This window comes from Ursus arctos, unplaced genomic scaffold, assembly GCF_023065955.2.
Source record: "Ursus arctos isolate Adak ecotype North America unplaced genomic scaffold, UrsArc2.0 scaffold_9, whole genome shotgun sequence".
Lineage (NCBI taxonomy): Eukaryota > Metazoa > Chordata > Mammalia > Carnivora > Ursidae > Ursus > Ursus arctos.
The window spans coordinates 11564514-11580577 of NW_026623111.1; the positions used below are offsets into that span (position 1 = coordinate 11564514).

At 47.5% G+C, this 16064-nt stretch overlaps 1 long non-coding RNA gene across 2 annotated transcripts; it reads left to right on the top strand.

Moving 5' to 3' along the window:
- The first annotated feature begins 120 nt into the window (after nt 1–120).
- LOC113266708 (uncharacterized) lies at nt 121–12715 on the top strand. 2 transcript variants are annotated; one of them, XR_008958440.1, is made up of 4 exons: nt 121–184; nt 5148–5206; nt 5323–5572; nt 11734–12715. It is a non-coding gene; the product is annotated as an uncharacterized LOC113266708 (long non-coding RNA). The 2 variants fall into 2 exon arrangements; XR_008958441.1 differs by lacking the exon at nt 5148–5206.
- The last annotated feature ends 3349 nt before the right edge of the window (nt 12716–16064 follow it).

Genomic DNA, 16064 nt, shown 5'->3' on the forward strand with positions numbered 1-16064 from the left:
TGTTGTGAGTACCCTGGGACCTACTACTTCTGATTGGTGTGAAGGGAGCGGGGGCTGTCCTGTGACACCGAGCCCTTGCCTGCGTCATCAGATGTTATCTCTGAGTAGCGTCAGAGTGGAGTGAAGTTGGAGGGCACGCAACTGGTGTGGCAGAATTGCTTGTGGGGAGAATCCCCACATCATTGTGAGTGTGGTATTGGTATCAGAAAAGAGGAGAAACATGGCGGGTGGATGGCATGGGGGGAGGGGAGTGGGTTTTCTGACATAGACCTTTATGCTCTTGACTTGTGTTATAGACACCTTAATTGAAGAAGGCTGTAGGATTTTATGGGAAGAATATACATAGGCTTTGGATTCTGACAAGCTGCACTGCAAAACACGGGTACATGAGAAACCCTTACTAGAGTTAATTCTGTTTTAGAATCTGTCAAATCGTCGGTGACTCACCTCTCTGCCCCAGGCCTTGCCTTTACGGTGTTAATCCCAACAGAAGTTACAGGATACCCAAAGACTGGGAGTAGTCAAAAGCTCTTCGCCCCCATCTAAGGCAGAGCTAAGCAACATTCAAGTGTTGCCCACGCCACTTCCAGCCCTCAGCCCAAGGCAGGTGTTGTAAAATGTAGGTTTCATTTTGTGTGGATACAGTGAGGCCCACAAACCAGAAGGTGACTGCCATTGAAAAACTAGTTTTTTACTCACAGTTACCAAGAGAAGGGGGCACATCGCACCACTTGAGGCCACTCAGGGAAGCAGCAGAGTGGGTCAGGAGTCAGAGAGAGCAAAGGGAACACATTGCAAGAGTCTGTATTGCAGAAGCAATGGGCAAAGCAGGTTACGCAGGCTTAGAATTGGCTAGTTTGAATAATTTCAGCAGGCTCTGGGCTGTAGGGGCTGTCCTGAGTTGTCTGGTGCCCGGTCCTGGGGTGATTAGCGTGGGGGAATATTGGCCGGGTGCTTAACAGCCCTGTGAGAAGCTGATAGAGATGTTTGGGGGTGAGGTCTTTGGATTGGTTGGTTTGCATGTGAAAGTAGCACTTGCCTGTGGGTCCTTTAATGTTTCTAGAAATTGGCTAGCCATGGGACGGGGAGTCTCTCTTGGGTCAGCAAGGTCAAAGCATCAGAAAATGTCGAAAATAAAGAACATGATTAATACAGTAGGGCAGGGACCTTGACTCTGTGATGCCCCAGAGCAGTGGGTCTGCAAAGCACAGCCAAGCTTCTCAGCCTTGACCAGCTGACCGAAGGTGCGAGATGTCCTGAGTCCTATTAGGTTCTCCTTGGGCCAGAGTGCTGGTTCTCCTACTTCCATTGCAGTACAGAGCAGCCGGGGTGGGTGTTTACTCTGTATTCTGTAGCAGAAACAGGGTGCTGAGCCAGAATGGACGCCCCAACAAGAAGGCTCGGAGGAAGAAGTTCTGCAGGCAGTGCGTTTTCTCCTTCCTCGTAGCCATTTGGCTCTTGTTTGCTTTCCAGGAAAAGGACGTACTGAGGTTGGTGGACTTGCTTCAAGCTTCGTTAAGTCTGTTTGTTTCCTGAGGAGAGGGGCTCTCACGGGTGCCTTCTGTCTGTCCTGTGCACCCCTCCCCATCACCACTGCCCTGTTCTACACCGAGCCCTGGCCCCTCCAGGGGCTAGGAGAGACAGAACCTTGCTCACACTTGCCTCATTCTGTTGGGAAGGGCTTTATCATGGACCATTTTTTAGGGCCTGGGGAGATTTTAGAAGGCCTGACTGAAGTGAGGACAGGAGCCCTATTCAAGGCATTACACATGTGGACCTTCTCCTTCTCCAGGAGGTGTTGGGGATGAGGCAGAGTCCAACCAGCAGTTTAGCATCTCGGACAAGCGGTAGGAAAGGGATCCCAACATCATTTGATGAATGGGCACTATTCATCAGAATGGAATGTCACTCATTCAGCTTTAGTTTTGTTTCTTTATATATTTTAAATATGGACAATACATAATAATTGCTTTAGCATTTCTAGAAAGAGCATTTATAAATATTCGTCCTTTAGTTTTTATTTGGAACATTAATTCTACCCATCTAGTTGGGGCATCATGAGCTGAGTTTTTACAGAGCATCTGTGGGGGAGAAAAGTCAGTAGGATTCCCAAGCAGGAGCTTCTATCTCCTTCTCCAAGCCCCTTGGAATTCTAGCACCCAGAGAAAGTCACAAACCCCCAAGTGCCCTGGGGATGCCCGTGGACCCTTCAGGAGGTCCGGCTGGCTCCTCTGGGAGAGCTCTAAGTGACAGGGAAGAGCTGACAGAGAGAGGGGAGGGTGCCTGATGAGGAGTGAGATGAGGCCAGGCACAAGTAAACGACCTGCTTTGTCTTCTCAGAGCCCCCTGAGAGAGGGTTAGGTAACAGATTGGCTGAAGCCACTATTATCCTGGCCACGAAGAGGGTCAGGGAAGGCAACTGGGAAGACAGAAAGCCGATGCTGATTTTCACCACCTGTTTCCTCTTCTAAAGATGGCGAGTTCTAAGGAGGAACGATGACCGGCCTGGAACCGTGGTGTGTCCCACACTGCAAACTCTGAGAGGCTCTGAGGGAAAATTAAGTCGCTTTGGAAAAGAAAAGGAAGAGCTTTAGGAGTATGGGGGAGGGGAGGGCTTGGAGCCCTGGAACAAAAAAGTAAGGCCACGGTGGCCAAAGCACAAGCTAGGGGAAGAAGAACGTCATTGGAGGGAGATTGGGATACGTCCTGCTGTGTGGCATGTGAAAAGAGAGAACTCTTTTCAAACTCTCCATGACATCTTCAGTCAAATGGAGATCCCTCATTCATGGCATGTTTCAGGTTTACTCTCTTGGGGATACAGCTAAGTGTTGAGTCTTACTGTGAGGCAGGCACAAGGGTGAGAACAGAGGATGCCCCGTGACATGCTTATTTCTACATTTTGGCCAAAGACAGTCCAGCGGCCACATCCAAGCTCAAGGTTTATTAATTCTATGTGTTTCCTGTGAGGAAGAGCTGTCCAGATCTGTCTCACCCACCGGGACTGGAAGGGCCTCTACAATCAGGTCATTCTTACCCGTCCCTGCCTCCGGTGCCTAGCCCAGTGCTTGGCGCAGAGTAGTTACTCAGTTACTGTTTATTGCATGAAAAGATTTCTGAGGATTTTCCTTATCTTCCCATCGCTACCATCCTAAGTCTAGGTTGGACCTGCACCATTCTCGTGTCTTTTCCATCGCTCCCATCCTTCCAGGCTCTCCCACTGCAAACGTACCCTGCATGCCATCACCACTGATCTCCAACACCACCTTGACTGTAGTTTTCACTAACTTATCAAACTTTAGCACTTCTATCCTCCCCTCCTTGGAAATCTTAAATCTTACAGGTCGATGTGCCTAGAATCACATCTACCTAACTCAGGTGTGTCAAAAGCTCTTGCAAAACATTCTGAGTGATACAACTGTGAGTTACCTGTGGTAGTTAGTCACTACTCTTTCCAGTTTTCTCTCACCCGACACAGAGTAGGAGGGAATTTTCCTGCCTCTTAAACTTGGGTGTGGCCACTGGATTTGCATTGACCCAAGAAGTGGAAATGAGTGTGTCACTGGGTAGAAGCTTTAAAAAGCTGTGCCTGATTTGCCACGCTCTTCTTTTCCAGGAGTAAAGTGACACTGGCACACCCTCAGCCCATCTCCTGGGGTGAGAACCTCACGGGGGAAACCCCCGGGGGCTGATCTGAGACAGGCATATGGCAGGAATTGCTGTTCCCATTTACAAAACAGGAACCATTACTACCTCATATGACAGGAGGGAAGTGGGAGGGAGGCTACATCACTTGCCCAGGTCATCTGCTATTCAGGGGTAGAACCAAGATCTCCCTATTTCCAGTGGGAGATCTCATCACCAAGGTGGCCCCACCTGATCCCTTCAGGAAGACATGCGGATAGAGTGAAAGGCATGGAAGCTTTGTCGTTAGACTGACCTGGTTCAAATGCCAACTTTGGTGTTTACCAAGGAGTCCCAGTTGGCAACAACAGCAGTCTGTCTCGTAAGTTTATGGGAAGGGTGAAATAAGCTAGGGTGGGGAGCCCTGGCAGGCATGTGTAGGGACTTGGTGTAGGTCAGATAGCTTTGTCTCTTTCCCAGTCTGGCTGTCCTCTTGAATCCTGGATTGACCACACCCACTGACACCTCCGAGGTCTTGCTCACAGTGTGTTCTCTAATTATAACCCCCACCCAGCTCCTCCCCACACCCCTCTCAGAGCCTAGCTGAAGTCCTCACATTTCTACACTGCCTCCTCCTGCATTCCTGCTCACACTTTCCCCCCTCCAGCACCTGACGTTTAATCAGCCAAGATGGATTTAACTGTTAGTGGTGAGAAACTGATCTCTCTAATTATACCTGACATACCTTGAGGGCACTGGCTAGTCTCAGCTTCCTGCATCCCTTCTGGAGCTTGACCTGGCCCCAGCCCTGTCTTCTATTGAGTGTCTCTGGGCACCTCCCGTCACGTCACTGTGCCTAGTTCTTCCCTTATACATGTGGGGAGTCCCTGGAGGGGCTCTGAAGACTCCTTCACCCATGACCACCAAGTGAGTAAATTCAACTGGGGTGAGTCTACAAATAGGAAGTGACCCCCAGGAATGGGTTGGCTTTCCTGAGCACCTCTATGAACCAGGCATTTTATCCAGTGCCTTGCATTACCTCTAGTTGTCAGAAGGACCCTAGGTCATGTGGTATTTATAGATGAACACACATTTTGGAGGTATTTGGTAACTTAATTGGCAATAATCAGTTGAGAATGATTTCTTATTAATAACCTGATATGTATGTATCAAGGACAGCACTAGCGAATCAGAGAGATGAATAAGGTGGACACGATCCCTGGATTCATGGAACTCACAGACCATTTGACAAGACATTGAATGATTCTGTCAACCCTCCCCCTCTGGCACATTGTTGTGTCATTATATTCCACATATGAGAAGCACCATAATTATTGTGATTACCTCTAATTTGGCCCCTTTAATAAATTGTCACCAAGTAATTTTGTAGACACTATGTCATTTGCTTCTTAGAACATGCAGAAGAAGGGGTATTCTTATTGTTCACTGATGTTCTCTAAATGCCCAGCTCAGTGTATGGCACACTGCAGGGGACAATTTTAATTGAATGAATTTCCATTTTATAGGTGTAGTTCCTGGGAGGTTTGCCCATACCAATGGGGAACAGGAAGCTGGGACCAAAGGAGTGAGTGCATTTTGCTCCTTCATGTTACTTCTCAAAAGAAATACCAGCTCTTTGCTTTCCCCCATTTACCCTCACCCTCTTCCTAAAATGACCACATTTCTTGTTTTGTCTTTCAGCGTGTTCTCAGCCAATCACCGTGCATGTGACTTTCTTGTTTGATGTGGCCAGTTGCGGGTCCACAGTATTTCTATTCCCAGATAAGAGGCATGAGCTATGGAGGCCATGGTCTTGGAGACTTGGATCAAGTGGGACCCCTTCTTCAGCTCCCTTTGCAAGTGGCCAGACCTTTAGTTGTTCTGGAAGAGAACTTCAACCGAAAACCTAAAGAAATGCCTTGAGAAAGAAGCTGACTCCCCGCCCCTCAAGGTAAAAAGTGAAACAGCACAATCAGAGTAGCCTCTTATAAGCCAAATTAAATGAGCTAATAAAAATCAGTGCTATTAAAATGTTCAGCTCACCTAAACACAAAGATTGTTGGTTTCCAGTCTCTCTGATTCTAATCCAGTAACTCTCACCAGAGGTCTTCATCCAGCTTGATAAGGTTAGGGGTTTCGTTTATAGGTGTGTGTATGTAAAGTAAATCTTGAAGATTTCCTCACTGCTCAAGGTGTCTGGAGTTCTGTTGGGTGAGTTTATGTTTGAACCTTAGCCTTCTCATGTGAGTGGTAGAGAGAAGCGTCTTTTCTTCTACTCTGATCTTATAGTGTGAATATCCACTCAGCCATCCACTCAGTCATTTATTCACTCAGCAAGCATTGACTGATGACAACCATGGGCCAGACACTGTGCCTGGCACCGCAGATATACAGCCCCCAGCCTAGCAGTGGGGTTTGGGGGTCTGGACAAATAACCAGGCAAGGAATGTACAAAGTTCTCGGCTCTGGTCCCTCCAGGTCTGGGCTCCATCAGCAATCCTCCCTCTTTGGAAGTATGATCAGCTTCTCCCTCTTCTCTGCTTCTCCCTCTCTACCAGCTCTTTTTCAAAGCTGATTTCATACCATAAAACTTCACTCACCTGGTGGTCCTCCGAAGTATCATTCTACTTTCCTCTCTCGTCATCCAGACTTGTAAGCAGAAGAATCTACATTCCAGAGTCTACCTCTTCATCTTCACTTCATTCCTCAGTCCGTGGCAATCCACCCACCACCTTCAGTCATTACACCCATGACTTACTTCGAACCCGCAGTCGCTCTTATCCTTTTCTTTCTCATGTATTTAATGGTGTTGACCCTCTAGCCTCTGCTCTCGGAAGCTTCATTCTCCTGGCTCTCCTTGTCTTCTCTTATTCTGTCTCCCTTGTAGTGGCTCTCCTCCTCCTGCCTCTCAGTGCTGATACTCCCAGCAGAAAACCTGGCCTTCTTCTCTGGACACACTCTCTCCCTGGGATATTTTATTCACTCTCATGGTTTTAAAGTAGAATTTACCTACTGATGGCTTTGATATCTAAATCTCTGGACAGAGACCAATCAATATTTGAATTGAAATCAGAGTATCTGCTAGATATCTACCCTTTGATGGCCCATATCAGCTTAAATTCAACTTGTCCCAAACGAAACTTAGTTGGACATCCAAGAGAATCTTGGCTTTTGTCTTCACTAAGAGCCATCAATTTCTGTATTTTTCTTTTTAAAATCAAAGCTTAACCTCCTTCTTTCCTTTCTATCTATGCCCTTTTCCAGGTCCTCATCATCTCTCACCTGGATATATTCCATCTCATTCTATATCTATCCATCTCCTTCTATCTCAATCTCTTATTCCCCACCAACCATCTCTCACCTTGGCCTTTCTTTTCCCTGATCCAGCAGGTCTCCTTAGCTCATGCCTAACTGCTTGCAGCTCTGTCCACTGAGTAACTGCTATGGAGGTCTTTGTGAAAACCCATATCTGACCAAGTTGCCTCCCTACCCAAAACCCTTCAATGGCACCCATCACTAATGGGATAAAATATGAACTCCTTAACCTGGAAGTGCTGGGTGGTCTCCATTTGCTCTTCCATATCCACTTGCCACCTTTCTTTACCCTTCTCTAACCTAGGAGACTAACCTTATAGACTGGTTCAGCTGGGCTCATTTGTCTCTGGCCTCTGCTTGGGTTTGGCCATTGGGAGGTGCCAGAAGGATGTCAGGAGGCAAGAGGAGAAAGAAGCTGGGATATTCTCCTCCTGCCCTCTGGACCCTGCCAGAGTTTCTCCTACCAGAGGCTCCAGCTCCAGTGGTGTGGGAGTGGGGACTCAAGGGTTGAAGCCAAAGCCACCATTTCCTCTTGGGTTCTAGTAAAAGCCTCTCGTTTTGCTCCTTTTAGCTTAGGGGAAGTGGGGCTGCTTGGCTCCGAGTTGCTAAGCCCAGATTTCCCTCAACCCTGCCCATATCCTTCTAATCGTCCCTTCATTAAACTCTCTTTAGTTCCCCTGCATCTTTCACCTATTTCCTGCAGTGCTCGCTCAACTGGTGACAAATGAGGCTTTCTGCAGCCCAGCCTCTGCTTCATCTTCCCAGTTCCATCCTCAGGCATTGCACCTCAGCAACGTCCTACTGCCTGCGGTTCTCTGGGGAGCCATGCTCTCCCTTACCACCACGCCTGTGCCCACGCTCATCCTCTGTCTAAGTCCTAGGGCATCACCTCATCCTAGAAAGCGTCTGTCTGTCCCAAGCTTGGTTTAGGGTTCCATATATTTTCATTGAATTTATCACCTTCTTATTAAACTCCTCTTTTATCTTGGCATTTAAGAGCATTGAATTAAATGACAGATGGCTTGGGTTCAAACCCCGATCCTACCTCGATTTGCCCCTCTGAAAAACAAGTCACTACCTCATAAGATTGCAGGGTTGGTTACATGACGTAATGCATGCTAAATGCATGACGCAGGGCTGGACACAGAAACATTCAGTAACTGTGTGCTTGTAGTCACTGTCTGCCTCTTGCTCTTGACAATAAGCTCTGGGAAGAAAAGGCTCTTTTCTTATTCAACTTCCATTGCCCAAATGTAATTTAATAACTGGTATAGAGTGGCTGCTTAATGAAAAAGTGTTGAAAGAAAGAAGGAATAAAAGAGGGAAAAAAAGAAGGAAAGGAGAGAAATAAGGAGAGAGAAAGGGGGTATGCCAGGCTTGAAGGAAGCACCAGGGGCAGCAGAAGACAAGAAAAGGAGACCCTCCTTGGCTGGGGTTGGGAAAGGAGTGGAGGGCTGGAGGGAGCATTAGAAAAGGAATCTTAGAGTTGGCCACACGTGTGGTGCAGGGGAAGGGCGCTCCAGGCAGAAACAAGCCTACGTAGGAGGCAAAGGCAGTTGGCTTGTGAGGGCGCAGGGCACCCAGGAAAAGAAAAGTGGTTGGATTCTGTTGAACAAGGGCATCTAGCAAGAGCTGAAGGTCGTGGGAAAAGGGGAGACTGGCAAGGCAGGTGGAGCCTGGAGCACTCTTGCATGTTGCACTAAAGTTGGATTGTATTCTGAAGGCCATGGGGAACCACTGAGGAATCTGAATCAGATGTGCTGCCCACCACCCTTTCCCATCTCTGAACAGCCCACGCCCAGCAAACAACACTTGCCCAGCATCATCTCTCCCAGCTGGCATCATTGTTACCAGCTGACATTGTCGACACTTGTCACGTCCAGGGTGACCATTGGGAGAAAGCTGTGGCATAAGACAGATCTAGGTTCTAGGTTATTGGACTTACTGAAGCCTCACTTTTCTTCCCTGTACAATGGGCACAAGACACTGTGCCTTCCTGAGGGAGATGTTACGAGGTAATGTGTGTAAGGCTCTTCATGCTCCACCGATGTCCCCTGCTTTTTCTGATATTAATGTTACGGCCACGGGGCTTGGCTGTCTTGGCTGCAGCACCCGCCCCCAGGAGATGTTCCTGGTGAGTCAGAACAACTTCAGTCATCTGTGGGAGGCCCTCCAAGTCCCTGTTAGGCTCTGAAATGTGAAGAGCTTCAGGCTGTTTTTCATCAGAAGCGGTCAAGATTGCTTAAGTTTCCTTTTATCTAAGCGAAGAAAATTGCACTTAAGCTCTGGGAACAGATAGCTACCAATATCCTCAAACAGTAGCAGAGGGATGATCGGCTTCCTAGTTCGAGTTTGTTTTGTGCCTTTGGCAGCACGCAGGACTGATGGGAGGGCACACACAGCTCCAGCTTGCCTCTCTGCTGTCCATTTCTTTTTTAATATTTTAAGAAAGAGAGAGAGAGGGGCGCCTGGGTGGCGCAGTCGTTAAGCGTCTGCCTTCGGCCCAGGGCGTGATCCTGGCGTTCTGGGATCGAGTCCCACATCGGGCTCCTCCGCTGGGAGCCTGCTTCTTCCTCTCCCACTCCCCCTGCTTGTGTTCCCTCTCTCGCTGGCTGTCTCTCGCTCTGCTAAATAAATAAATAAAATCTTTAAAAAAAAAAAAAAAAAGAAAGAGAGAGAGAGAGAGAGCACATGAGCCTGGGGAGGGGGAGGGAGAGAGGGGAGGGAGAAGCAGATTCCCCACTGAGCAGGGAGCCTGACTCCCGCTTCAATCCCAGGACCTTGGAAACATGACCGAACCGAAGGCAGCCACTTAACTGAGCCACCCAATCACCTGTCAACTGTTCTTCATTTTAAACAGATTTGAAAGTCCATATAGTCTTGAGAATCAAGAAACCATTCTTGTATACTCCTCTGAAAAAATCGAGCTCGTGGGATGTCCCCTGGCCTTTACCTTAACTCCTGAGGAGATAAGGAGGCATCCTGACAGTGGGTGGGGTAACATATCACCGGTCACCTTCTTATCCTATTGAAAATGTCAACTCCAAATTCACATTCCAGTGTAACAGCTCTTCCTGATCTTTTAGAAGTTAATTACCTCTTTATTGATAAAGAATAGTACTATAAGCCATATGAAATTGCTGTTTCGTGGGTCAAAAATGACAGAATGCTGGCAATTTCATATGGCTTAGATTAATACAGAGCATAGTGAAAACAGTTTACATTTTTTCTCTCTCTCCTATTCTAATCTCCTGCTTCCTCTCCCCAAAGGCAACGGCCATACTAGTGACTTGAGAAACAATTGTGTACAATTTCAGAAATATTTTACACCCGTATTAATTTATAAACACACGGAAGCATGATATGCACACTGTTTTTTTTTAATCTTTATTTCTCTAGCTGTGTCTCTTAGAAATCATTCTAACTAACTCATTGATGTATTTAACCAGTGCCTATGGATACGAACGTTGTTTCCCGTGTTTTGCTATCATGAAACAATGCTGTGACAAATGTCCTCACACACATCTTTGGCTTGTGCAAGGAGATGTAGCATAAATCGTGAAAAGGAAACTATTAGGCTAATGGGCTTGTGATTAAAAATTTTGAGAAATATTGACAAATTCCTCCTCAAAATAGGTTATACAGTTGCATTCTCTCTAATAGCACGTCTTTCTTGCTCTATAGTCTACACTCGATGCTCGTCAATTTCATGTCTTTCCCTCATGATGGCAGATAGTTTTTGGCCCATATGAATAGCTAATTATTTATTTATTTATTTATTTATTTATTTATTTATGAGAGCGAGCGAGCACAATTCGGGGGAGAGGGGCAAAGGGAGAGGGAGAGGGAGAAGCATACTCTCCACTGAGCTGGGAGCCCGATGAGGGGCTCCATGCCAGGACTCTGAGATCATGACCGGAGCCGAAGGCAGACGCCCAGGTGCCCCCATAAAAGGCTTATTTTAATTAACAAAGCTAAACCAGAGCAGCAATGCTCAGAGGGCAGGTCATTGGCCTGTTGGCTCTCAGATCCACCCCCATTCTCTCCCAGGCTGCTTGGTATGGGGGTCAAGGGGTAGGAGCCCGAAGCAAATTTGTTTTCCAGACTCTCTTGCCCACTGGCTTCTGTTAGGGTTAGAGGGAGGGAAGAAGCCAGGACCCTGTTCCCTTTCTATTTCTGGTGGCATTCCCTAGCCACTGACTCTAGTTCCCCTCAGGGGCTCCCTCCCTCAGGCCCCAGCTCCAGCTCTGTGGCCTGGCTCCTGGGCTCACTATGCCTTGTTTGACCTTTTAGCTTTGCCAATATCTTTGTAACTGGTTCCCCATCCTCAGTCCCCTCTATTGAATTATCTGCTTTAGTTTTGTGGGTTTGATCCCCCCCCCCGCCACCCTTAACCAGTCTCTGAACTGGTATACCCAGAGTCGACAGAAGTGAGGAGAAATGGCCATGTTTTTATCCTCTTGGTGGGAATGGAAACTGTTGCAAATTTTTTTTGGCAAGCAGTTTGGCAATGTGTTTTAAGAGCTTTAAAAATGAGCATGCTCTTGCCCTATCTTTTAGAGATAGGTGTTGAAATATTTATGAATGAAATGATGTGTGTCTGTGATTTACTTCTAAGCAATCTGGGGGGAGGATAATTGAGACACTGTCTAGATCAAATGAGATTGGTCACAAGTTGATAGTTGTTTAAACCGGGTGAAGGATACTTAGACATTCATTACACTCATCTCTTTACTTAGGAATATTTGAATTTTTCAGTAATAAAAAGTTTCCGTGTTCTCTCCCTTCGTTTTCCAGGTTCCATGGAAACCCGAGGGTTGCTGCTCTGTGTGCTTTACCGTCTTCTAGCAACGCCCTGACCCCTGGACGCTCAGGTGCACGGTGTCCTGAGACGCTGACCCCAGAGAGCTTGGCGCCCCGGCTGCGTAGCCCCTTGGTGCCCTGCTTGTCGCTGTCACCCAGTCAGGCTCTGTTAACTCTCATGTAGTCATCCCTGAGAATGATTAATCTCTGAATTGTTTTTTGTTTTAAAGCAGCCAGGAATGCTCAGCAACAGATAAGTGTCAATTTTGAGGGTACTGTTCAAGTTCAGGAGAGGGCCTCACTGCTTGGCTAGAACCACGCTTCCCAGCCTGGTGCCAAAGAGGACACTATCTCTTTTTCGTATATTATTCCAAACCCCTTAAAGAAAAAAAAAAAAAAGAAAGAAAGAAAAGAAAAAGAAAAGCTAAATATTTTTCCAGCAAGCTCATCAATCTTTTCCGTCTCAAGGCTTGGCAGGCTCCCACTTTTTACCAATCCTGCTGGGACCCTGGACTTTGGTGTCTGACCCTCTCATCTGTTTCTCTCATCTATGGAACATAAGAACTAGGAAGATCGGTAGGAGAAGAAAGGGATAAAGAAAGGGGGGTAATCAGAAGGGGGAATGAAGCATGAGAGACTGTGGACTCTGAGAAACAAACTGAGGGCTTCAGAGGGGAGGCGGGTGGGGGAATGGGATAGGCTGGTGATGGGTAGTAAGGAGGGCACGTATTGCATGGTGCACTGGGTGTTATACGCAACTAATGAATCATCGAACTTTACATCAAAAAAATTTTTTTTTAAATAAATAAATAGGGGCGCCTGGGTGGCACAGCAGTTAAGCGTCTGCCTTCGGCTCAGGGCGTGATCCCGCCGTTATGGGATCGAGCCCCACATCAGGCTCCTCCGCTATGAGCCTGCTTCTTCCTCTCCCACTCCCCCTGCTTGTGTTTTCTCTCTCTCGCTGGCTGACTCTATCTCTGTCGAATAAATAAATAAAATCTTAATTAATAAATAAATAAATAAATAAATAAATAAATAAATAAAAAGTTTCTTTCAAAGCCAAATCTCAGACCTTGCAATCTACTTTCTAGGAATTTATCCTAAAGAGATTACTAAATGTTAAAAAAAATTATCTTTAAGGATAATTTTCAACAGCATTCTTTATAATAAACAATTGGCGACAATCTAATTTTGCAACAGTGGCAGGGTCTTACAATAATTTCAATATATCACGTACTGCAAGCTGTTAAGCTGAAAAAGATGTTGCAGAAATAAGAGTACTGTCACAGATGCTCATGATGCTTTTTGTTTGTAATGATTTAAGTAAAAAAACAAGTTATAAAAGCACGAGATGTGGTAATCCAATGAAAAATATTTTTCCCTGTGTCTAAGGGAGGCTGTGAGGGCTCCATACCCAAGTAGGGTCAGTGTTGTCTCTTCGTGGACGGGGCTGTGTTCTTTCTCGCTTGCTTGTGTGCACTTTCTGGCTCGTTTCTTGCTGTTCTTATTATGCACTACTTTTGAATTACCAAAAATGACTAGCACATTCTTTCTGCCTCATCTCCCTCTTTTCCTTCTTTCAATGGTCCTTTTTGAATGAACCTCGATTGAAGGTGTGCATGCATAGGGTTAAGGGACTGAAGGGGGGTCACACCTTAGCTTCTTTCTAGCAAATGCCAATTATCTGTTAACTTTTGCCTAGAGGGCTTAGGAGAAAATGAGCAGTTTGGGGACAGAGGGGGGAAAAGAGCAAAGTGGGTGCTAAGGGAGACGGGCGTGGCATATTGCCCTCCACACTTGACTGACACCTGCGATGGGGAATGTGGGGGTGAGAGGATGCGGATGACAGAGAGAGGCACTGCCTGACACGGCCCCTTCACATGCCCCCAGGTATCCCGGCCTTGTCCCCTCCTGCATGCCTCTGTCTGTTGGACTATTGGTCCTCCCTCCTGGGATTGGCCTCAGTTTTAACTTTGCCTGCCCTTCAGCACATGATGCCTCATTTCAAGTGATGCTCCCTTCTTGATATCTGCCATCCCGTCTGCTGTCCCGTTTTTGGACATGTGATCTAATAATAAGGATAAAGAACCAAGAACTAAACTATGTGCCAGAAAGACCACAAGGAGCTTCATAAACACCATTTCCGTAAATCACCAGCACTACAAAGGTGATAACATCCCCCTGTTCAGACCTGAAGCTGAAAGAATCAGAGAAGTGAGTTGACTTGCTCAAGGCCCCCTAGGCACTGGGGTGGGGATGTGGGGGGCAGAAGTGGTTTAAGACCAGGTTCCTGCTCTTTCTGCTACATGGTAGCTGCCTTCATGCCTGTGTTTACACCAGGGAATGTGGGCTCTGGAGGCAGGCTGCCTGGGGAGATTCCAGGCTCTGCCTCATTCTAACTCTGACCCTGGCAAACGATGAACCTCCCTGTACCCCTGGTTCTCTATCTGTAGGACAGTCTTGATAATAGGATGGTTATGAAATGAGATCATGCAGGGAAAGCATGGTGAACAATGTCCAGCAGAGCAGACCACAACCTTAACCGCATGTCACAATCAACTGAGGGACTTGAAAAATCCCTGAGCTGTTCACCCGCCTGATTCTGATGTCATCGGTGCGGGAGCAGCCTGGGCAGTGAGCTTTTCTAAAGCTCCCCAGGATTCTAACCTGCAGCTAAGGTTGGAAGTCACTGCCCCTGGCATGCAGGGAACACCCAGTAAAGGATCGTTTTGTCCTGTCTGGTCCTCACACCTGCTTCTCTGTCTGGCCCTGCCTGGTTCCCAGAGTCCGAGGGTTCCAGCCTCAAGCTTCCTGGACAACGGTGGTGTCTATTCTGGGGTGGCCGATGTGGGTTCTTGGACTCCTGCTTTTGCCAAACCCCACCCTGCCCTCGGGTTACCAGTACTTGGTTTAGAGAAAACCCCATGCCCAGTTCCAGGAAAGACAATTCCAGAGCCCTTATGCTGGTAGGAGTGGGTGCAGAAGGTTTTCATGCTCGAGGCACCCTAGAGGCTCTGGGCAGACCCCACCCTGGCTGGTCTCATCGGGGGGCTGTCACTTGACACTGGAAGCTAGTTCTGACAGCATACAGAACAAAAATGCCATTGCCGAGTCCCATTACACATGGTGGTCAGGTTCTAGAGTCAGTGCCTGCTTTGTGAAAATTGGTTTTAGTCAAAATTGCCTTCATGGCCTTCCTTTGGTTGAGTGCCAGAACAAGTCACTGGTTTGCATTTAAAGCTGAAGTAAAATGCAGAGCTCCAAATACCGGGAGAAGACTGAGCCACAGCAAACGTGCGTCTTCCATGTCGCGTGTGGTTCCCTGTGGACCAGGGCACACGGAGTTGTCTACTGCATTCACAACTTCACACTCCCTCTCCAGCCCTGGCCCTCAGCAGAACACCTGCTGTTGAAGGAACTGAGCAAACTGAGAACGTGCTACAACTTCCCCATTGTCTCGTGGGGGTGATTCTGTCTGCAGAGCAGCTAGGACCCCTGCACCTAAAGGTGTGCTTCCTCCTTGTGCAGGCGAGGCTGTAGGGGAGAGGGGATAGAATCAGAGGACCCTAGTGTTGCCGGCACTGCTGATCAATGTTCTGGTCCTTTTATTGCGACCGGATAGTTGAGAGAGTACCCTCCAAGCTTCACCTGAGCCACTCTCGGTGCGTTTGGTTTGCCCAGGTAACCCCCTTCCCTTATTGGTCTTAGTTCCGTGAATCATCTCTTTAGGGAAATCTTCTCTGACCTTGTGACCACTGCTTCCCTCTCCTCCAGCTGCACCTGCTGCCCTGTGCTGACTCTACCTCCCACCCCACCACCTGGCCCTACCCCATGCTTGCATCCAATGGCTCATTTACATTGGAGCTTCCAGCTTCTTGAAAGTGCTCTAGTGGTCAAATGATTGGACCCTGGAGACACTGCTTAGACTTGACTTCCACGTCTGATATTTACTACGACCTTGAGTGTGTTTCTTAACCTTCTCAGCTTCTTTATAGGAAGAAAGGTAGTGCCTCCTGGTGGGCGATTGCGAGGATTAAGTGAGATAATATGCATGCATAGGGCAGTGCCTGGTCTACAATACATGCTCAGTAAACACTGGCTCTTCTGGGTGCTTATCCCGTTGCCTCTAGCAGCCAGCACGCAGAAGGCACTCAGTAGCGCTTGCTGCATGAATGAAGCTGTCTCTGAAGTGTTAAGGAGCATGCCAGAGTCACATGGCTTGTAAATAGCAGAGTCAGGATCCAAATCCATGTTATCTGTGACCAGAGCCCATGCTCTTCCCTCCATGCCACCCCGCCTGCAAAAGCACAGCTACTCTGTACTTC